Source organism: Triturus cristatus, chromosome 5_1 (genome assembly GCF_964204655.1).
Source record: "Triturus cristatus chromosome 5_1, aTriCri1.1, whole genome shotgun sequence".
Taxonomy (NCBI): Eukaryota; Metazoa; Chordata; class Amphibia; order Caudata; family Salamandridae; genus Triturus; species Triturus cristatus.
Genome location: NC_140587.1, coordinates 288,620,265 through 288,645,220, shown reverse-complemented (window position 1 = coordinate 288,645,220; position 24,956 = coordinate 288,620,265). Strand labels below are relative to the sequence as shown.

At 45.8% G+C, this 24,956-nt stretch overlaps 1 pseudogene; it reads right to left on the bottom strand.

The window, feature by feature from the left end:
* Positions 1 to 16,958: 16,958 nt before the first annotated feature.
* Positions 16,959 to 17,898, bottom strand: LOC146830791 (endogenous retrovirus group PABLB member 1 Env polyprotein-like; annotated as a pseudogene).
* Between the last annotated feature and the right edge of the window lie 7,058 nt (positions 17,899 to 24,956).

The window sequence follows — 24,956 nt, the reverse complement described above, 5'->3', positions numbered from 1 at the left end:
AAGCCAGACAACCACAACCCCAGCAGAGGCACACAGGATGGCTAAGCAAGAAAATACCTACCTTCTAAAAGTGGTATTTTCAAACACATTCTGAGTCCAGACATGCAAAACTTTATTTTTCCGCCTCGTTCCCAGGGGTAGTTAGGTTTACGAGATGGTATAAACAAACTCCCCATTCTGCTCTATGGGAACAGGCAGCCTCGCAATGGTGAAAAAAGAAATACACTGCAATTCACCACTGGGACATGTCATACACATCACTAGATGTCCTACCTTTAACATACACAGCACCCTGGCCACAGGGGTACCTTGCACCTACCTTAGGGGTGACTGACATGTAGAAAAAGGGAAGGTTGAGGCCTGGCAAGTGGGTGCACTTGCCAGGTCGATATGGCAGTTATAAACTGCACACAAACTCTGCAATGGCAGGTCTGAGTTACCTATTCAGGGCTACTTCTGTGGTTGGCACAACCAGTGCTGCAAGCCCACTAGTAGCATTTGATTTACCAGCCCTGGCACTCTCAGTGCACTTTACTAGGGCCTCACCAGTAAATCATATATGCCAATCATTGAAACACCAATCCATAACATAATTTACAACAGGAGCACTTGCACTGAAACACTGAACAGCAGTGAGAAAGTGCGCAGAGACACTAAACTAGCAAAACCGGAAGGTCAGAAAGCAAAAAGACTGGGGAAACATGCCAAAAGGTGCCAAGTCTAACAGGGATTTTGAAAGTTGTGCTCTTGCAGTTATTGCTGCTGTAGGAATGCCTCATTAACTTTTACTTAACAGTAGAGGTATTTACAGTCAGAGTGCACTGGAAAAGGGCATGGTTTGTGGGAACTTACACAAGGGTTTTTTATGTTTGAAATCAGTGAGTTTTTACCATCCTACTCAGTGGTGAACACATTTGACAATGGCACAGTACTGTATGTGATTGCTGAAAGTCAGTGCTTAATCACAACTTTAGAAAGCCAAATGGGTCGAATTTTGGATAAGAATAAGAGGAGATGACACAAACTGGAAAAAAATCCTTTTTATGAGAAAAGGGGCACATTTATATAAGTTACGAGTTGTGGAACCAAGTGCAGAGAGCCCCTATCTAAAATGGTACAGGTTGGAGGACTGCAAGCGACTACCCATGCATCCTTCAGTACCTGTTTGAAAAGTTAACTTTTGTATTTTCTCTGCCACCACTACAATAAAACTTTACAGTTTCCAACTTCTGGAAAATAGGTCCTATCAGTTGCACTCCAGCCAGGAACGAGGACCCTCTCACCAGCACTCCTCAATCTTGAGACACTCTTTCTTTTATGAAATTGTTCAACTTTTCCGCTTTATCTTAGATGATCATTCCAGTGCTGAGGAAAACTGGCACCCCTGTTTTCTGTAATTCACAGTGACATGGAGTACCGAGATGGTGCCAAGTCTGCACTTTTGGGAACGCACAACTGCTGGTGTCTGTAAGTGGCAGTGTGCTAAGCAGTAGCCTAGACAGTGTGTCATGGACAATGTGCAAGGAAGGAAATAACCCTCTCCCTCACTGCCAATGCACCTACTGCACCAATGGAAGCTGTCCCCTTCGTGCTGAGGAACAGGGTAGCAGGTGAATTATGGGGACGTCTGTGGGTGACATGGTGTATTTCACCACCAATCCCCACCTGTGTAAATCACATTACCAAACACAGTATAGCCAATAGCTTTCAAACAGTAGTTTTTCATCCTGGAGCCCCAGCATTGACTTTTAAAGGACCCAGAAGCCCTCTCTCTCCACATGCAGGGCACCTATAAATGAGTTTTGAGATAATGCGTGCGTTGTTTGGCCTTTAGTAACTCACAGTGATTATCTCAGTTCAGAAAAAGCTCTCACTACAGAAAAGGTTAGAGACTGCTGCTCTACCCCTTCCTTTGCCCATCTAGCCAACTTGGCTCTAAAACCAGTGGCAGTGGAGCTGCCTCAGAATTAGTTTGGGATGACCACAAGGGAGAATTTGCCCATTGTCATACCCAAACCTCTGGGTGGCTACAGGAGCTTTAACCAGAGAAAGAAGGGTTCTACCATTTTCCCACAATGCTGTGCAGGAGGGCTAAGACAGTGGTTGAGGGATGCTGTGGCATCCTAGAACTGGCCATGGGTGCCTGGCATCCAAACTTTCCACCAACACTTATAAACCCCTGTACAAGGGAGAGATGGAAAGCAAGATCTTAGACCTAATTGGCTTCAACACCAGAATAATAGGTATCTGGAAGGACAAGCCTCCTGATCCTCCTGATGGACTAAGGACTTAGCCAATATCTGACCCCCAGAACAAGTTGGGTCCTCCAGGGCCAGTGGCTCTGGCCCCCTTATCACCCCGGAGAACCAGTTGGTGAAAACAAGGACTCCACTGCACCCTGGGTGCCCTCCAAGACAGCCAGTAGGCCATGGGATCTGGGGAGGACAGGCAGAGGAGGGCCCTGGTGCAGGGAGCCAGTAGAACCAGCTCCCCGAAGAGTGTGCACTTTAGAGGCCAAAAGGCCTGCTGCAAATGCTCCTAGTGGCTAACGCGTGCCACCAGGAGAAAAATGAGATCATGGTCAAGGAAATTGGCCCAAAGGAGCCCTAGTTATGAACTGTTGAAAGGTTTGGCCATTTAAGTATCCATTTAAGGGTCCTGGGCTCACTATGCCACTGGAATCAAGCTATCCTGGCTGAAGAGGGGTGATACCCCGAAACCGGTCTTAGGATGCTTGTTTCCGGTCCAGGGATGACCTGGCTTTGCAGTTCGGGCTGGACTGTTCCCATGAGGCACAGGGTCAAGACTGATTTGCATATGGCCAGGTCTAAACTAGGATGGCATGGTGAGCAAAAGAATGATGGATTTAACCCAGATCTCTTGACTGGGGGTGAATGTTTTGATTTGTTCTGCATTCCGTCCATCAATTGTGTGTCTTTTGCTTACTTGCCCTAAATGCGCCAGGTATGCCCAGACGTGGGTCCTGGGCTCACTGTGCCACTGGAATCAAGCTATCCTGGCTGAAGAGGGGTGAAACCCCGAAACGGGTCCTAGGATGCTTGTTTCCGGTCCTGGGAGGACCTGGCTTTGCAGTTCGGGCTGGACTGTTCCCATGAGGCACAGGGTCAAGACTGATTAGCATATGGCCAGGTCTAAACTGGGGTGGCATGGTGAGCAAAAGAATGATGGATTTAACCTAGATCTCTTGACTGGGGGTGAATGTTTTGATTTGTTCTGCATTCCGTCTGTCAATTGTGTGTCTTTTGCTTTCTTGCCCTAAATGCGCCAGGTATGCCCAGGCGTGGGCCCCAGGCATTTAAGTATCCCGACATTAAAATATAGAGTTTGGCACTAAGCCGCCTTTCATAAAAAAAATCCTGGGTAGGCTAGGGCCTTGGGATCAGGGCAAGACTTCATATTCAATAATATAGGGAAGCGGGGCATGCGTGGACCCTCTAACCTGAGGCTTATTATGACACAGGGGCCCCATTGCCATGAGTCTGATGCAAGAAGAGGGCAGCACACTCATAGAGGATCCAGGGGTCCAATCCCTGGGACCCAGTACAAAGGAGGCCCAGCTACACATGCTGCTACATGGGGGCAACAACATTAATGCCAGCTCCTTCGTGTCATGCTCTAGGTGAACTTGAGTTGAAACCGTTGGGTAGACAGAAGAGGGCTCTCCGCGCTACCCCCACCTTGCATACCTGCACTTGGGTGCGAAATGGCACAAGCACCCAGAAATTAAAAAGGAAAAAGATATAGAGACATGCTGCGCAAGGTCGCATGGGAAGAGAAAGCAGCAGCAGACCTGCTACTAACATATTCACTAATCTGGCAGAGTGAGAACCTCATAATGCCCTGAGAGAGCTTTGTATGTTTTTCTGCTTCTTCGGGGTGACCCACAGAAAGACAGGGACACAGACAGACAGGGAACCACCAATATATTTTATAAGGGTTGTGGGGTATGCAGGAGGTGCAGCAGCATCCCAGGACTGATTCAGGAAATTAAACCTTTATCTCTCAGGTCATAGATTGCATGATAGGATACAACACCTGGTGAGACTGTTTAGCTATTTTCAAGCATTCCTGGAGCTGGAACTTGATACTGTTGAACTTGGGATTCGAAGGATCCCGGATGGTTGGTCCTATGCCTCTATTATGTGGCCTGAATTGGTAAAGAAAGACTCTAACACATGTATATTGTGTTTTGAATACAAATGCGTCATTGACAACTAGGTGGATGAACAATGTAATACTTACTGATAGGAAATATATTTAAAATATGATTACATAATCCATTGGTTTTAATGGTGAATCTTGGAATGTGATTATGAAATAGAATTTTAATGTGGTGACCCCTTGACAAAGCCAATAGCAGGTATAAATATTTATTGTATTAAAATCAATCAATTACAAAAATCATCACAATGAAAAAGTTGGAAACAACTCATCATAAAAACCTGTTGTGCAAAAAAATATGAGACCAAAGTATACATCTTGGGCTTAGTTCAGAATCTAAAGGTGTTAAGTTAAAGTGCAAGGTAAGATAGTGAAGCCCGGCCTCTGGGATTCTAGGTCAAGGTATCTCATCAGTTTACTGATGTATGGGTTTGTAATGAAAAACAGCTGCTCATAGCTGCTTTAATTATTTGTATTTTATTTTCAATTAAGGTTTGACGTAAGTATTTCCCTTTCAAGTCCAGTAACTATAGACAGATGCACAGTATGTGCTCTAGGGTTTTAGATCTGTGGCCACAGAGTCAGCAAACAATGGGGGACATTCTCAAGAACGTGTGAGGACTGCCGCAAAAGTAGCTCAACACAACTACTCACATCGCAGTCGATCGCGGGAAAATAACACCTTGTCAACGTGGTATTCTCAACACTGCGGCATCATGCGATAGGTCCACGATAACGCATCAAATGTCCGCTATAAAGTCAACGCAATGCCGCAAAAACGCAAAACACCAATGCCCAAAAAGTTGCGATGATGCCAATCGCGACACTAAAACAGGCGAATACCAGCCACAGGCCTGCAATTCCCATGTGTCATGCGGGAAAATGCACCATAAAAGCCACGGAAATAAAAGGGAGATAAAAAGCAACTGCGTAGCACCATGGATGCACCCGGACCGAGTGCAGAGGCCAACGTGAACCCCACAAGCCACCAGCAAGGAACAACGGGGTAGGGGAAGGCCAAGGAGATGAGTAAGAGGAGGATGGGGTGAAGTCCGCAGGAAAAGCAGATCAGCGTCACGGAGGTGAATGCAGCGGGAGTGTCAATGAGGTCAATGGAGGAGGACAAGAGGTGCTGGCATGATGTGAAAAGCCAAACCAAGCACAAACCTGCTGCCAACATGAAGGCAGCAACGGTACAGGAGGTGGGAGTCCTGCGTCACAGGAGGAGCTGGAGGAAACTGAGGCCACAGTCATCAGTTTGGAGACACTGCAAAGAGGTGGGAGTGAGGACACAGCCCAAGAGGACCTGACACAACATCAACAGGGTGAGCAACAATCAGGGACAGGGGGGACGGGGGAGATGGACACAATGGCACACATGCACAACGATGTATAGCACACTGCACACCCACAATGAAACTGGAACATGTCCCTCCTCGCCGTGGCACACAGCAGTACACACACATAGCAATAACAGCACATCCACATTGATGACAATGTGGCACAAAGTGCAACACCGAAACTGCAGAACAGAGGATACAACTGGCTGCTCTCATGTGCTGAAACAGGCCAACCACATCTAACAGAGCAGGAAACTGTAAGAATGAAATGTACGCGTACAAACCCACATCAGTTGTGTAGTCCAAATGTCCACTGTCCCGCATCAAAATCCAGCACCTCCCAAACAGTCACAATGTACATAGTCATACAGGCTACATGTAAACAAGTACAATGCGCCAAAATACTTGTCAACACAATGTCAACATGCATCTCTCCTTCACATTGCAGAGGGACAAACAACACCTCCAGCAGAGCAGACCAGACTACCCATCAGTGATGCTGGAGAGGACCACCCCACTATCGGAACCGATGCCCTACAACATCCCATGGACACCTTAGGCAATCCACCCCCATGAGCAGGGCAGCCAAGCCACACAGAGGAGACCCCAGCCCCTGCACAGACCACACAGCAGGAAGCCCCGCCACCACAGCTGGCTCCCAACACGTCACCTAGGCACACATTGCATTCCAATGCCAGGTGTCAGAATGACAAAAGGAGGTGGCCGAACAGGTGCGGTGGGGTCTGAACCCATGGAACACGAACTAGACCACATGTGTGGTTGTCTAATTCCCCTCAGGGACCACCTACACCACACCAAGGAGACCCAAACTGAGACAGAGACACATTGATGTCCACATTTACAGTACTGAACCACACCCAGAGGCTTGCAATTATCATACACACACCCAAGCTGGACGTGCGTATGACGGCCCAGTACACTCCTCTAACGTATTGAGTGGGTGACGATGAAGCTACATGTCCAAGGTCTAACACGCTGCCTGCGGTGACATTTTGGCATCCGCTGTACACAACACAATGTAATGTTGTCGGCTCGGAGCCCTCATGCATACATTATGAACACAAGGACACACGCAGATAGTTCATGGAGCTGGCCACGGGCACGTGAGCCCAGCCCCGTTGTTGGCAGGGCCACATGTACAGTGACGCCTGTGCTGGATGTGTGTAGGGTGAGTGTAAGCCAGCCCGCAAAGAGTTATTGGTGCTGGCAAAAACTTGAACAGTGCACAGCAGTAAAACGGAAACAGAAAACACCAGCATAACAGAGACAACAGCGGAGCATTATGGAGGTAACCCGAGCATGTACAGAGGTCACCTAAAAAGCAAACAGAAGTGTCCGTGAGTTGCAGTGCACTGAGGTTGGGGCACCTGGAGTGCCAAGCAGGGTATCAGACAGATAATGGCATCCACCACAGGTGTGAGCAACTCCGTTAGTCTGCCAGTACGACTGTCCCGACTCTTGCAGTTGGCGGTTGGAGGTGGACCTGGCGGTGGTGGCGTGTGCCTCCTGCGGTGATGCGTCGTCCGGGCTGCTCAGCACTCGATTTGATGTGTGAGTAACGCAGTTGAGGCCGGAAGCAGAGGACAGCGCAGGGACATAGACACATGATGTTGATGATCCCAAGGCCATCGTCTCAGAGGCCATCCAATATCTCAGAACACACGGTCCCTGACTTGAGCTGCACAGAGTTAGTGGACCCGGATGCACTGCGGCCAGTACAGGCACCCTGCCACGGGACAGTGACTTGCGATGCAGTGAGATGGGCCGCGTGAGCTGAGCGGGTCCTCATCGATGTCCGAGGTGAATGTGGAGGAGGGTTGCGGGGGACAGTGGAAGGGGTCCTCCAGGGCATGATGCAGAGGGTCGAAGCTGTATGGAAGCAGCAAATGGAGGAGTGGAATGCCACAGCATCGTTTTTGCCACAAAGTCAGTATCACCGACATGATGGTGACGACAACCCCAAGTCCACAGTACACAGCACAGGCCTCTGCAACGTGGGCAAGGAAAAATGATCGGCGCCCGATTACACGCCTCACGGACTCAGCAGGGCAAGCTTGTCTCCATGGGCCCCAATCCCTGGCTCAGCTGGCCAGATTTACCCTGGTCAGGTGGACATAGGCTCTAGTCTGAGTACAGTGCACTGGCCAATGTAGTCCCAGTTGGGTGAGCAGGAGTTCCGGTCAGAGCACAAAGATGAGTGGCAGACTGATCTCACAGTCCCTGATCCCAGCCTCATGCGGTAGACGTCCACCATGGTGGTCTGATTAGCTCCAGTTGGGTGGACAGGGGCTCCAGTCAGCCTACATCACCCTGTATTGAATCTGGAGCTCATGTCTGCTCATGAGTAGGCACAATCACTTCTCAATGGGAGTGGCTGAGGCAGTTGACCTCATCCGAAGTGGTGCCAGTTGCCAATCAAGCACCAGGACACTCGGTCAGTGGATGTAGCATCAGCTGGACTTGCCGCAATGTCGTGGATTTGACGACGCTGTACGAGAGTCAATTACATCCAGGAAATCAAAGGTTATCCGGTTACTTGCATCCAGTTACTTGCAAGAGGTTCCTACGAAGTATATAGAGATTTGGTCCAGGGCTGGAGGAGGCTCGGCTGGAATTTCTGTCGAAAATATCCAAAAGCCTGGGAGCTCCTACTTCAAGCTCTGTTCCAGCGGCCATGTTTTGGCATTATCGAATTGCAAGCTTTCGTCGTATAGGTATATTTTGCTGGTTGGTCACAACTGAAACGTCTGGTCAGGGCCGTGAGTTGAGATTTTCCTATTAAGTTGAAGACAATTCTAGTGATTTGGGTGCTCCTCTGCTTTGTCTTAATGCACCCTGTCAGAGGTATGTTGAAGACTGCATCCGGAGAGTCTTCATTGATTCTATCAGGCGACAATGGACCAATTAAGTACTCACTGAAGTCTCCTCTCAAAATTGCCCAGAATTAGTGTAAGACTCAACAGAGCCATTCAAAGTTTTGGAAAATTTCCAATGAGCTTTGCCGATCTTTGACCTTGATCATACTGAGATAGGATCAATTTGTGCAGAGGTGACCCTGATATTGTTGTATATTAGTACTTGTATGTCACCGGATGCCCATTCCCAAGTGGCTTCCACTTAGAAAGTTTTGATGGTTGTTATATGGAAGGGACGTTGATTCCAAGACTCCTGTAGGCAGACAATTTGATGTTTGTTAAGAGTAAATGAAAAGCGAGTGGTCTTACTCATTGTCATTGTGTCTTAAGCTGTTAGGAAGGTAGAGGGGTCCCACAAAGCCAATAGGTTTGCCTTATATTTTAATGTGGCAAACCCTTGACAAAGTCAATTGGCTTGTCTTATATTTTGATGTGATGACCACTTGACAAAGCCAATGAGCCTGCTTTATTTAAAATGACATCCCGTTATAGTGTGAGGTTGCATCTAGAATAGGTGAGTAGTTTTGTGATTATGGAGGTCATGATAGGGCTCAAATGTGATTCACAAATGTTATCAAAGGTCTCTCCATCTACCTTATGTATGTATTTGTGAATTAGCGCACAACATTAGGTAGAGTGCATAGTAAATGCACTTTTACTTTTCCAAAGAAAAAGCACTGACTTGGCAATAATTTATTGAGTTTTGTTGTATACTAGCAAGCTGGGGTTACTTGCCCAAGCCACCTCCAACATGTTGGCCTTGGACTGCTCTGCTTCCCTACCCTGAGAGAGTCAAGTGCTACAATGAGATACTTAGTTGCCAGTAAGGAAACAATTATGGATGTATTGCTTGTGCAGGCCTCATATTCGGTGCAACTAATGACCCAGTCTCTTACAGCTCTCATGTTCGAGGGCACACACTAGCTCCCTGCCAGGTGATCCATGCAGTGAAGGTCAAACTTGGTGCTTCAGTAAAAACAGTACAAGGATCAGGTGTTCAAAAACTACCATGCAAAATCGACCCTGTAGGATGCACAATGTGCTCGCAATATGTTGATTGTACATGCCAATGACATAATGATACTTTCTACATAAAATGCAAATGCACCACATGTATTGTACTGAAGTTGTCCTTGCTCTGTCAGCACACATGTGGTAGCCTTAGTTTGTGTGTAGCTCCTTAAACTGAGATCTCTCAGGTGTGTGATAAAGGTAGATTTATTATTTAGAGACCTCCCCCTCCATCATCAGCAAAGACTTTGAGCAACTGTGAAATTTCTAAATATAACATTCCCAGTTAGGTAGGTATGATGACATCACACTTTTATAATAAACTTCACCATTATACACCAACACACAAGAAACAAGCATGAAACAAGCCAATAGGACAGGCCTTGGTAAGCTGGTATGATATTTATTATGTTTTCTAGGTTATTTGAAGAGTATGCCACAAAACTAAAAAGAAGAAAAATTAAGAAAACAATGGTGATAACCATTGCATATAATTAAAAAAAATTGAATACAATAGTTTGGGTGCTTCATAATGAGCCAATTTATATAGAGCTGGCCCAGAATGTCTTTTTAGGTTTCATGCATTTCACAGTAATCTATGATTCATATAGCACAATTAAAATATATCACAGGCTACGAATTACAGTAACACAAAGGTATATTTTAATCATACAAGGATGACTACAAAAAGAGAAAGATATATAGATAAAGGTAAAGATAAGAATGGAAAGAAACTTTAATACGGTAAAGCATCGGCCCATCAGTCCTGTCACTGAAGTGCAAAAAATTGATTTTGTACTATGTGATGTTTTTAATTGTTTTTTATCTTGTATACATATGCATGATTAGAACTGTTTTTGATATAACATTAAATAAGGAATCATAGTTTTTAATGGTTTTTGCTTTCCCTTTCAAGACTGGTTGGTGCAATCCCTGAATGTCTGAAGGTGTGTGAGTTGAATATTAGAGTATAAGTCCTCCAAGAGTTTTTTTTCTAAAATGACTGAAGTGCAATACATTTTAGGTAGATGTTCAAATGAATGTTCAAATGTGTTTTGACAAAATAGACAATGGCTGAAGCTAGTTGACCTTTGCCCCATCCTGTAAGCTATAATGGGTGGAAGCAAAGTATGGTTGACCATTTAAAGTACCAATAGATGATCTGGGCTGACCGAAGGACCCTCGATAGTAGTAGGTATAGTTAGCATCTAGTTTCCATAGGAAAAGCATTTTTATATTTGCCAATACCTCTGGTGTCCTTTGAGGAAACCTATTGAAATTTTCAAAACTAGTATGACGCTCACCTCAGTTGCTGTCTTGAAAGGTTCGTGGTGATCCATCTTGCGGGGGCTGAGAAAAAGGCGGGGTCCCAAAACGCGTTTTCCCGTATTTCTTATCATAGAGATTTTTTTTTTTTTTATAAATATTTTTATTTGCATTTTCAACCAACATATGCACAGCTGACAAGTCACAGATAGGTACCCCGTTACCCCAGTATCCCCCCCACCCACCATCCTCCCCCCGCAGGTGCGACCTCTAAAGCCTCAAGTCCATGAGTTCTAACCATTTCTGACAGGTCATAGTTCTTCCATACTCTGCGATCCCCCAATAATCCTCCTCAATGGTCGACCCTGTCCCTCGGTCTTCGACCTCCCGCCACCCCGTTGCGACCTGTAGGGCTCGTAGTGCATCAGTCCGGCCAGAGTCCTCCGTCGAGACCATGGTACCGTCTCCATTTGCCCCATACTCTACGGAATTTTCGGGGGCATCCTCTAGCTTTGTATGTAACCCTCTCAGCCGCCATATACATATCCATCCCCCTCCTCCATTCCCCAACCTGTGGGGGGGTTGGAGCACCCCATGCTTGTGCAACATCTCTTTTCGCCACCACCAAAGCCAACATTGTAAAAATCAGATGCGGTCGGGTCAGATCTATATCTGTAGGTATTCCAAGCAAAACAAGTTTTGGGTCCATGGGGAGCGGCACCTCTAGCACCTCACTCAATCCCCTAGTATGTGTGTCCAATAAGTGCGGATAATAGGGCAATCCCAGATAATGAGGTAGAAGGCCCCCTGCGGATGTCGACATCTGAGGCAGCAGGAGTCCGCAGCTCTGCCCATGTGATGCAGTTGGACTCTATCGTAATACGCCCTGTGCAGTATCTTATATAGTATAAGTCGGAGTCGGGATTTAATTGCGACTTCTCTGTGATGCATCAAGGCAGTTTCCCAGTCTATTGTGTCCATTTCACCCAGATCCCGCTCCCATGTTGCTCTCAGTTTCCCCAGTCTGTCCGGCGTGTTATTATTCAGGGTCTTGTACGTCAGCGACACTAGTTTACTGGGCACCCGCTCTTGTAACAGCCGGCCCTCCAGCGGGGCATATTCTGGTAGTGCGGAGGTAAGCGTCACCTCGGCCCCCCAAGCATGGCATAGGTACGCGTATTTAAGGAACTGGGTAGGACGTAGACCATAATCATAGAGATGTAGACATGACTACAGCTTGAAGTGCTGGACGGAATTACGACAGATTTGGCAGAAACACAGCTGTTGGTCTAGAAAGTGACCTTTTTGTAACTTGGCATAAATCCATTCAGTAGTTTTTGAGATATTAAGAAAAAAAAACAATTTGTATATATAGAGACTCAAAGGTTCCACAAACCCTCCCAATTTCATGCTGATTGGCTGCCATCACTTCAAACCATGACGTGTTGGCAGCCATTTTGGGCCTTGGCTTGAGCTGAGTCCCCAATTAAAAAAAAGAAAATGAGAAGAGGGCTGGGTAGGAATACCCTGACCCTATAGGCCTCTTTGGGGGGGTTTGGGGATGCTAAAGGGACTGCCACCTTCCTGGAGCCATAGGTGGCCCTGGGGGCCGACACCCCCCAGGGCTGGCTCCTGCTATTTCCCAGAGTGCCCACCCCCAAAACATAGCTGATCACTGTATCTTCGAGTGAGCTTTAACACTCCCACCAAATGATAGCAAACACTTGCTGGAAACGGTGCATTTGTCTGTTTCTCTGCCCACTGTCAGGCAAGTAGGGAAACAGATGAATTGCTTTCAGACACAGAGTGCTGCATGTTTAGCAGCTCTGTGTGTCTGAAAACAATGCTGGCTCCCGTAGGAGGCAGGGAGTTGGCAGGGACCGCTGGTGCCTTGAGACTCCCCCTGAGGTCTTGAAACGGAATTCACTGGGTGCCAGCTAGCCTGGCTGATGAGAGGTGAAACCCCCAAAACCATTTCCAGGATGCTTGTTTCTGGTCCAGAGAGGACCTGGCCTGGCAGTTCTGGCTGGATTGTTCCCATAGGGAACAAGGTCATGACTGATTTGCATATGGCTGGGTTTAAAATGGAATGGCATGGGGAGCAAAAAACGACGAATTAAGGCCCAGCTCTCTGTACTGGGGTGAATGTTTGACATTGTTCAACGTTCTGTCCATTAATTGTTTTTTTTCCATTTGTCACCCTGAGTGGGATGGGTCTGTCGAGACTTGGGTCCCGTGCTCTCCATGCCACTGGAGTAAAGCTAGACTGGCTGATGAGAGGTGAACGCCCGAAACCGTTCCCAGGATGCCTGTTTTTGGTCCAGGGAGGAGCTGGCCAAGCAGTTCAGGCAGGACTGTTCCTATGGGGAACAGGGTCAAGACTGATTTGCATACGACTGGGTTTAAACTGGAATGGCATGGGGAGCAAAACAACAATGGATTTAGGCTCAGATCTCTGTACGGGGGTGAATTTCTGACATTGTTCAGCAGTCTCTCCATCAATTTTTTTTTTGCACTGGGTGGGACCAGGGCACCCACAATGGAGGTCAGGCGTCGGGGGATGGTGTTTCAGGAGCCGAAATCGGCCAGGGGAGGTGCCACCTAGCTCCCCACCCCCATTTCTAAAGGCTGTGCCTCAGGGGATGGGGTCTCAGGGCCCAAAATCATCCAGAGAAGGTGGACCTCGCTGTTCCCCTTCTCTATTATAAATAAAACCAAAAAAAGAAAAGGTCGGGCCCTGGGGGATGGGGTCACCGGGGCCGAAATGTGCCCGGGGAGTTTGGCCGCATGGCCCCCCTCCCCCATTTGGTAATGGCTGGTCCCCGGGAATGGGGTCCCTGGGGTTGAAATAGGGAGACTGCACAGCTCCTCTCCTTATTATAAATAAAAAAATTGAAAAGGCCAGGCACCGGGGGATAGGGTCCTCCGGGCCAGAAGGGTCCTGGCGAGAGAGGCCGAGCAGCACCCCTCCCCTAATAAAAAAATAAATAAAATGCCGGCCCCAGAGGAAGTCACCAGAGGCCCCACCCCCTTTCTGAACCACTTTGTAAAGCAGCGTCCTGGTGCACAACTTGTTTGGGAATGAAGTCCCCTTGGCTGCTGAGGGTCCTTAGGGGCCAACAAGCCCTCCTGTTACCTCCAGTAAATCCCACACAGCATGGTTGCTGAGAAGACATACAAGGTACAACCCCCTTTCTTCACCACACTGCAAATGCACCTCCTGGCGCACTACTGGTTGGGGATGAAGTCCCCTTGGATGCTGAGGGTCCTTGGGGGCCAAGAACCTCTTCTGTTACCTCCAGTGAGTCCCATACAGGGGGATTGCTGAGAGTTTGATAGAGGCCCAGCCCTATTTCCCCACTAGTTAGAAAATAGAATTTTTAAAACCTTAGAAATTCACTGAAAAAAACAAAGGTTACAGGGAGGTTAGAGTTAGGATTTAACATTAAAAAACCTCAGAACTTCACTGAAAAAAACAAAGGTTACAGGGACGTTATAGTTGGGAAATAGATTTTAAAAAGCATATAAATTCACTGAAAGAACCAAACAAAATCATGGATATTCAGCATTTATAGTTACCTGAGCTAACTATAACTTACGCCCCCACAATCCACTGCTTATGACCTCACATATTACATCACTCATGACATGGTAAGTGACATCACTGATGACATTTCAAATAACATCATTGATGACATCATCCCATGACTGTAAGTGTGTGATAGCTGTCTCTCGGCCAGAGCTAAGCAACAGATAAAACAAAATAGATGCAACATGAAAAGAATCTTCAAGCTAAAGTTTTTATCAGGCACAGTTTTTTCTGTTTCTTCCATCTTCTAACACACTGTGAGATTTTCAAATATACTTTATATTTCAAAACTCAGAAAATACTAGATACCAGCACATGCACATAATGTAATAGCGGCTTCTTATCAGGGACCTAGTGTGCAGCCATACAGTCTCCTGTAAGGCCCCCACACATTTTTCAATTTAGCAGTGTTCATGAACAGTGCTGGTGCACAGGTCAGCCCTCTCTACCTCGTCTCCAGGCTTCTGATGACAGGAGGAGGATAATGGGACTGAGGAGGCTGAATCATTATTTAGCTACATACAGTGAGTTGTTTCAAAATAAAACACTCTTTAGCTGGATGTCTGGATTACACATGTATGATCCCCTCACACAGGCACAATCCATTTTATTTAGCAGACTGTTCATGCCTCAGGCAGCACAACATATCTGCTACAAGGTGGCTAACAGGGCACACATCTGTGAATCCGTGAAGCCAATAAAAAATACAGAGCAGCAGTGCTATCTAGGCTTCCTTTATGGGTGTGCTTCCAGTCCTAACAAGAAGCTGGTAGAGGGATTGAGGCGACTTTTTCCCATTTTCAAGCCTAACCTTGCTGTTCCATCTGGCTCCTCGTTGTGAATCATGGCTTACTGGTCCCAATTCCCAGTACTAAATTCCTGCTCTGCTGCTGCCATGGAGACTCTGGGTTGCCAGCTAAGGTTAGTAAAATATATATATTTGTATGTGAATGTCTGTATGTGTTTGTAAGTGTGTTTGTGAGTGATTGAGAGTGAATGAGATTAAGTGAAAGTGTGTTGTGTGAGCATGTTTGAGATTATCATTGAGAGTGAAAGTGAGTGAGAATCTGGGCATGTATGAATAAGTGAAAGTGAGTGCCAGGAAGTGAGTGAAGTAGTGTGAGTATGTTAGAATAAGTGATTGATTGGAGGTTTTGAGAGGGAATGGAAGTGATAACGCCGGATTCTTATCTCATCATTCTATCTCTTACCGCCTATAAGAATCCTCAGGTCGACTGAACCCTTTTACCTGTTGTGAAGTGTAAAGGGGAGAAATCAATCCATCCCAACAAGACCGCTAATCAATTAACTACAACTCAAAAGAATCATTAACTCCGAGTTAAGTTTAGGGGGTTTATTACAAAGCCAAAAATAACTGAACATACAAGCACCTCATGACGAGGTTAAAAAGATACATGGGAACTAAGAAAGTTTAATTTATGCAGCAACCTAACTCTATAAAGCATAAAAAGAATAATGAAATCTAAAATTATCAAGCAAAAGATAACTGCTTCGGTATCTAAATCAGTCTTCATGGATACCTTCAAAGAAATTGATTAGTCTGTCCCTACTTTACCGCTAAGGTGACATCCCTACTTAGCATCCCCCAAGGCAGGACCAGAAAAAGGTGTCAGCTCGTGAAGACTTCATAATAAGTACACTCACATTGAAGGAGTCGGTAGCCAAGCTACAGCATCATTTTAAGTCTTTTCCCTCTGTATCGATCCCTTCCATCGGCCCTCTAACGCCTCACTGTCTCATCTCCTAACTCTTCCCTCGGGGCACTGTCCCTAATACAAAATGCACAACATGGAAGACACGCCTTCGTTCCACCTCTTCCGGCTGGACACCTCCTGGAGGTGATTTTCCACCGAAACCTGTATGCTGTCTAATTATGGTCTAAATGTCCTTGAGCCCCAGGCTCCCTCAGCCCCAAAAGTATAGGCTCCTCATTATCGGCATTCGTGGAGACACTTGTAGCAACTCTCCTCCATACCTAACTCCTAAAACAAAAGATTAGTCTTAGCTAACAAGGCAGATGTCCTTGCACCTGCAACAGAATCTTGAGAACGAGAAAACCTTCCACTCACAGAAATCTGCTGACTACCTCCAAATGAGAGCTCTCCCAGGGAAAGTACATTTCAGGCCTACAATATTCAGCTAACATAAGAAACAAATTCATTACAATACATGAACCTTCAATTGGGCCTTCGCACATTATAAATCACACGTTAATAGACATTGCATCTACAAGCATTATTTTCATTACATTCAATATATGTGTAATTATTTCTACACGTGAAATCTTCAATATGGTGCACGTTTAAATCAAAGGCATTACATTTCACACAAATTAATTCATTAGGAACTTTGCAATAGATAGTTACATTTTAAAAGCATGACCCTTTTGACTAACACGCATTACATTTCTAGCATTATATTCACATTTTATTATTACATTTACTCCTCTAATGATCGTCTTTTAAAACAACATAGGATACATATGTAGGTGCGGACTATGCACGATTATGATGCACCCCTACAATTTTCGGAGTAACATAGCGCTCTATCAGTTCCCCCCTTTGAGGACTACTGTCATCACTAAAATCACAACTCCCTGGAGAAAGAAACGACCTAAACAGAGCTCATTGCCACTCCTCCCTGTCGGAACTTCTCTAGATTCCTGATATTCTGATAGTGACTGTCCTGCAGTCTAGCCATCCTTATCTCTTGCTCCCTAAGGGCCCTTTCAACCTGGTTCGCCCTGTACCATTGATAAGCTCTGGCAAATCCCCACAAACAAACCGCACATACCACTATGATAATGATAGGCTTCAGAATATAATCAAGAATGCCTTTTCCTAGACTTGCAAACCAATTTCCCACTTTGCCAAAACCTTTTCCAACCTTTTCCCAAACACCTTCTTCAGTCAGATCCTGGATCTCTTGGTGGAGCACAGTGATATTACTTATATACTTTTTCAGATCTTTGCTGTTATCTGGTATATAATACAGCACTCTTGAACCTTCAACATTTTACAGACTCCGCCCTCTTTTGCCAGCAAGACATCTAAAGCAAGACTGTTCTGCGTCACCATCGTCCTTATCAATAACATCTCTCCATCCACAAGTATCAACGACTTAGCTGTATTTATTGACAACTCGTCAACCACAGTCACCAATCTCCTAATCTTCACATCATTCAGAATCACTCCCAAACTTGGAATTACTGCTCCAAAGATATCTCCAGTCACTGCTCCTGCACTTGCACCTCTTTTGACTCTAGAGTGCTTTCCATCTTCCAAAAGCTCTAATTCGTCTGCATGGTAAATTTTGGGAAAAATGATTCCTAAATAACAAGTTCCATACCAATTTGCAGGCAATCTCACGTAAGCATTCTTTCCACACACATAATATACTGTTGGCACCACTTGCACTGAACCTTGCAAAAAGTTCTTTGCTGACTCTTCCATAGTGAAAACATGATCACACGTACTTTGTCCCACATAAACCTTATCATAGTAGGTCTGCACCCGCTTCACACACAACTTTCCCTTCTGCACCAGGTCCAATGCTATAGGGCCATAACTTCCCTTTGCTCTGTGAGATCTCTCCTCCTCAGTCCAATCTACTGGACTTTCCCCAGTATCACGTGTTTTTGTTAGAGTTCTATATCTATCTTCTACTTGATCTACAAATTTCTTCTCTACCTCAGTTAATGAACAAGTAAAATTTTGACTATGAGCATATGGTGTATCTAAAGATGAAGTCGGAATGAAATACTTCCAATCCTGTCCTCCTGCTTGTAGTAATCATACTTATTCAGATGCTTGTAAGCTGGTACTTCTGAAAGCACTGCATCGTAATTCGAAAAGAAGTATTCCTAATGACCTCTTCCATAAAACATACTGAGCAACAAACTACACGAAATTCCATACGTCAGTGGAAGATGATGAAACTTAACCGCCTCGTCCACTGAGGCAGGCAATTTCATACACACATAACAATCTTTCGCATCCATCGCCTCCACATACTCATATAGCCGCTTGGCATACGCATTAAGCTTAAAATCACCTTTAGACAAATCTACATGCAATCTACGACTATCTTGATCTAGCAAAGCCTTTTCAGCTCCTATGATGCCCTCTTTCTTTATTGAAGTACTGGGTGTAGGCGTTCCCTTCACCTCTACGACTCCTACCTCATGTGGAATAGCAACTGACACTATAATACCTATAACTATTGAAACTATCACTCCTCCTATGAGTGTACCTATCATATATTTGGACATGCGGTTCGGATTTCCAGCCTCCATTCTCGTTATCGGCTTTGGGTTCTGCAACGAACACTTAGAGTCTCTTTCTCCACCTCAAGTTGCCATTCACAAATCAAACACCACTCCGGACAGGCTGGAAAATCCCTTCACAGTACTTTTAGTTCCTTATTTACACAGTCCAAAGAGACTTCCTTAACCCTCATTCCCCTTCTATGGAAAGTCCCTAAATTTCTTCTTCTTCCACTTGGGCCTAGGTTATCTTCTGTGGGCACTTATTCACAAAACACAGTTTATTCACAATCCACAATAAGCTCAGATCCAATTGTAGATAGAACATGATGCAAAATTTCAAGACGGACAGTTACCAGTTCAGGAGTTGATGGTTCAAAACCAAACATCGGGAAAACTAGTCTTTGCCAAACCAGGATTCGCACCTTGCTCAAAAGTGGAGGGTTTGGAATCGTGAGCGTCAGCACTCCCTCAATCTTGAGACCAGGCACCAGCAACACCACCTTGATCTTCAGTAGTGGATTCCTGTTGACCACGCTCACAGACCTCAGCCTCCCGGAACTCACTACTCTCATCATCAGTTACTGCGTAAGTCCACTCCGGGGTAGCATATCTCTGGCAAGGCACTCTCATCCTCCTCGATCGCCTCAAGCTTTGATCCTGCTCTCCTTCGCTTTCTTCTGATTCAGAGACCTCAGACACCGGGGCAAGGTCTCAGATTCAGTCTTCTCTGTCTCCTGGGCCAGGCTTCTTCTGCGGCCCCAGCCCTTCTGCTTTCTTCTCGGTCTCTCTGCATACCACTTCATTCCACCGAATTTGACTCTGTGCCACTCCCAATGTCACCATCTTCCGAGTCAATATCTGGGTTCTGAACAATGTGCCCTCCTCAGCCTGATCTGCTGAACAACCAGCTTCTCCAGCAACCCTCACAGCTTGGCTTGCCCTCTCTTGTGACCCTGCTTCCACAGCTGAATTTTTGTTAGTGAGAGGAGCTGATTCTTCCAATGGTGCTGAAACTCTGCGGGTGTGGGAAGCATGTACCCAGTTTGGCAATCCTCCGCACTTCACTGCTGTGTTCATTACCAGTATCACCTGATACGGGCCTCGCCACCGAGCGTCCAGGCAGCTCTTCCTCACGTGCTTACGGACCAGTACCCAATCTCCCGGGCATAAATCGTGGCATAGGTCACTTGAAGCTGGAACAGCAGCATCCTGTACCTGCTGAGACACAGAAAGGACCACATCAGCGAGTCCTTTGCAGTAGTCAAGGATTAAGTCATTAGTGATGTTTATCAAAGCTGTGGACGGTACAGCTGGCAATTGCATCGCCCTCCCCATCAGGATCTCATGTGGGGAAAGACCTGTTCTTCTATCTGGGACACTGCGAATACTCAGCAGAATCAGGGGCAATGCATCAGGACATTTCAAAGATGTAGACGAACACACTTTTCCCATCCGTGCCTTTAAAGTCCCATTTATCTGCTCCACTATCCCAGAAGCCTCTGGTCGATAACTGCAATGGAGTCTCTGATCAACATTTAAGCAGGCACAAAGCAACTTCATGATCTCGCTGTGGAGGTGCGTCCCCCTATCAGATTCCAACGAGGTTGGAAAACCGAACCTAGGAATCAGTTCCCTGAGTAGCAGCTTTGCCACTGTGAGAGTGTCACACCTTGTCAGGTATGCCTTCAACCTTCGTGAGAAGACACACACCATCACTAGAATGTACCTCAATTCGTTACACTTAGGCATCTCAATAAAGTCTAATTGCATCCTATTGAAAGGCCCTTCTGACCTCCCAATGTGACTTAATGTAACCACAGTCTTCTTTCCAGCATTCATCTATTGACAAGTAACACATCTCTGACACACTGATTCAGCAACCGTCCGAAACCGTGGGTTGTACAACGTCTGTCTGAACACTCGCACCATTGCATCTCTTCCAAGATGCACAGCACCATGAATCTGTCTTGCCATCGGGCTCAATAGGTCATCTGGTAACACTGCTTGACCATCACTCGAAACCCAAATGTCAATGTCTCCCTTCTCACAGCCTGCTTTGACCCATATCTCTCTCTCCTGTTCTGAAACCTCTTCCTGCAGGCGCTTGAGCTCATCCCAAGTGTCTGCCATGGCTAACATCATGTTGAGCTCTGTTCTCTCTTGGCTCTTTCCTGTGTATTCTCCAGTAAATATACACCCTTGTTCAGCACAAACACATGCTACTTCATCGGCATATCTGTTACCCAACAAGACAAAGTCAGTTCATTTTCCATGAGCTGCACATTTCACTACAGCGATCTCTTTTGGACATTGCAAAGCCTCTAACAGTTGTCTAACATATTCCCCGTTCCTAATGGGGGATCAAGATGATGTCATAAAACCCCTCTGAGACCATAGCTGTCCGAAGTCATGAACCACACCGAACCCATTCTGGCTGTCTGTGTAAATAGTGATTCGGATCTGGGTTGCTCCCAAACAGGTGCGAGTCAAAGCAATGATTTCAGCAACCTGTGCGGAGTATACTCCCTCTAGACAAGCCGCTTCAACCACTCCTGTAATGGTACATACAGCAAATGCTGCTCTCAATTGCCCAACATTGTCTCTTAAGCATGAACCATCAACAGAGAAAATTTCATCGGGGTCAGGCAGTGGTTCATCAACAATGTCAGGTCTCGGTTTGGTGCAAAGTTCAGTCACATCAAGACAATCATGATCCTAACAATCTTCATCATCTGTGTTCGGCAATGGCATAAGTGTAGCAAGTTTTAATACAGAACACCTCCTCAGAGTCACATTCTCCGCAGCAAGTATAACCTTCTCGTAGCGTGTGAGTCTGTTGTTTGTCAGGTGCTGTGTCTTAGTCCTCGTCATCAACAGTTCAACAGAATGAGGCACATACACAATCAGCGGATGACCCATGACAATGCTTTCACATCTCTCAATGCTGACACCCGTTGCAGCAACGGATTTGAGACATCTGGACAACGCTGATGCTACTGGATCTAAAGTAGCTGAGAAATAGGCAACTGGTCTACGGACATTTCCATGACTCGGAGTCTGAACTGATAATGTGCAACCTTCTCTCTCAATGCAAAAGGTTTGTTGTAGTAAGGCATTCCCAGAGCCGGAGCACGACACATGCCCTCTCTCAACTCCAGGAATGAAACCAGACAATCATGGTCCCATGGTACCGGATCACTTACATCCTTGTGAGTCAGTATCTGTAAAGGCTTCGCCTTCAGAGAGAAATTGGGAATCCATTTGCGACAATAGTCAACCATCCCCAAGAACATTCTGACCTCCCTCTGAGTGGTAGGTACTGTCATGTTCATGATCACCTCAATTTGATCTGGTGACACTATTCTCTTCCCTTTCTCAATTCGATGACCCAAATACTGTACTTCGCTCAAACAGTACTGCAACTTGTTTGGGGACACCTTGTGTCCATTCTCTGCCAAATGATTCAGTAAGGCAATGGTGTAAATCCTGCAAGCATCCTAAGTCTCTGATGCAATAAGGAGATCGTCAATGTATTGCACCAGAACCAAATTCTGCGGCAACACAAGACTCTCCAAATTCTTTTTCAAGATCTGATTAAAGATCGATGGACTCTCTGTATACCCCTGAGCGATATGACACCACGTTAACACACGGTTTTCCAGCCGGAAGGCAAACAAAAATTGGCTTTCCTCATGAAGAGGTATCGAGAATAATGCTTGACACAAATCAATCACGGTAAACCACTCAGCTTGGCATGGAATCTGGAATAGTATCACTGATGGATTCGGTACCACTGGACAACATGAGACAACAATCGTGTTGACCTTTCGCCTGTCTTGCACGATTCTGAATTTCCCGCTTGGTTTCTGTAATCCCATAATGGGTGAGTTGCATGGATTGCCCATTATCTCCTTCAGAATTCCCTGCTTAATCATGGAGTCGATTACAGGTTTAATCCCTGCAATCGTTTCCGGTGACAAATTGTACTGTAGGGTTCTCGGTACCTCAACATTCTGCTTAATCTGGATTTTAACTGGCTTGACACCATTGATTAACCCAAGCTCTTCTCCCGTGAAATCCCACACATCCAGTAAGACGGAGTCTCTTAGGTCAAGTAGAAGCTCTTCCACCGTCAACACAGGGTACATTTCTATACACCAGTGTTGATTTGCAGCCTTAAAGGTAGCATCATCATCATAGTTCCCTCTAACCTTCGCGCTCGAGCGGGAGCGCACAATGTGTTTTCCTCTGCGCATTGAGTGTGATTCAGCGCGCACCTTCCCGAACTCTGGCTGCCCTGAAATGCATCGGTGAAGAGTTTGAAGTGACTCCTCCTTTCTTTCTGCTGAGAAGTGAGGAAGGCACGCGTTATCAATCCGATATGATGTGTTCTCCTGATACGCCAGGTTTTAGAGCCAGGGGACTAAGGTGATGTACATCCATACCACCCACTAGCCTGGGCCTGGAGGTGTCTGCTATCTGGGCACTGTGCATAAAAGAAGTGTCTTAGAGCGGCTTGTATTTGTAAGAAGGTATCAGTGATGATGCGGCCACACAGATAATGAGCTGTGAAATGCCGCTTTCTGGACAGTTCTTTTTTTTAATTTCGAGAGACCATTGAGAGGAATGTGAACACCTGCAGTGGAGCTCGACCCTAAATCAGCAGGGGAGGGCGAGCGGATCCAATGCCTTGATAGCAGATGGGCAAGTTTAGTATTCATTGCTTAATGAGTCTGTCTCCTTTTTTGCAGTTTTATATATAGAGAACCCGACCAAAGGTATCGGTGTGCTTTACATGAGGATCAGTTACAATATAAAAGGTCATATTCAATTTTTGTAGGCACGGAGAGATTATGTTTTCTGCACAGAATCACAAGATGTTGAACAAACTCTGAGACTCGAGCATAGTTCCCCAGTTCCAAAGTCCGCTTTCTCGTCATTGTGCAACACCCCCTCCCATGTACCCCCTAACCTCTCCTCACAAATCAAAAAGGTGAGTTAAGAGTACTGCAGGGATGGGATTTGTAAACAATTCTTCACAGGCTTGCACCGCCCATTGGGCTCAAAGGGCTTCAGCCCCCCTCTGGCTGAGCCAGCTTCCCGGGCACACACAGCCACACACAAGTACTTCAGGGGTCTTTTAAAAAGACCATTCACTTGTTAACGAGGCTCTGTTGTTTTTCACCCCTTCCTGAGCCCCTGCATCTCCACTCTGTTACTGGAAGAATTAGCCCCCCTCCCCGAAATTTTTAGTAGCTGCCCCCCCCCCCGAAATGTGCCTCTAATCGCGCCTCTGAATCTTCAGCACACAGAAAAAAGACAGAGCAGCTGTTCACCTAAAGGCTGCTCTATGTGCAGGAGCAGGGCTGGCAATGCTGTGCCTGACCTGGGTCAGTCTTTCTGCGTAGACAGTATCTTGATTTATTTAACTTTGCTCTGCTTCAACATGAGGAGGAAGCATCAAACATCTGATTTTTCCCACTTCTGAAATCTAGATGGGGCCCAGATTTCTGAACTTTGTCATGCCCTCCAAGAAATTATAATTCAGCCATGATCCAGGGCATGTTTTCTCTCTCTATCTGATTTGAATTGTTCATTCCAAGCTACGAAAAACAGGCACAAGCAATAGTGTCTGTGTGGCAGTCAACAAGTAGGAGTAAAAGGTGGAACTGAAGAAAATAAACTATTGAGTGTGATTGAAATAGATAATGAACTGAAGAGAAAACAAGGAAATATGAATGTAACAAAGAGGAAAAGTGTAGGAGAAGAGTGAGAACTAATGAGAGCAAAGAAGAGAAATAAACATGATGGAGTGAACATGGATGTGTTCGTGTGGCTAGTATCTCATGTTCAGGCATTTTACACCCCAGTAATGTGCAGGCCTTTCACGGCACATTTTATGTGGCACATTGACAGGTGAACAGTGTGTTATGTTCAGAGTGATCTACGGTCAGGTATTCTGTGGCACATCAATCTGGCCAGTTTGCTACCACTCTGTCTTACTTTATTTAGTTATTTTTCATATTGTTAACCTTGTATTCCAGATGCTGCACTTTGGAATTAAAACATCAGAAAAATATGACATTTCCAGCAAAATTTTGTTTCTTTTTTGGATCCATTTCACAGGGGAGCAAATAAAAGAAAAGCGAGGTAAGAGAGTGGGAACCCCGTTTTGAAGTCACGGTTTTCAGTTAGAGAAGAACTGCTAGACAGAAAGAGAGGGAAGAAGGAAAGAGTGGGGGGGGGTAGCTGAAGCAGCAGAGCAGAAGTGGACACTATTTTTTCTTCTCTGGGCATGAAGGAAAAGACAGAGACCTGTTACTTCTCTGCCACCCGTCCTCGAA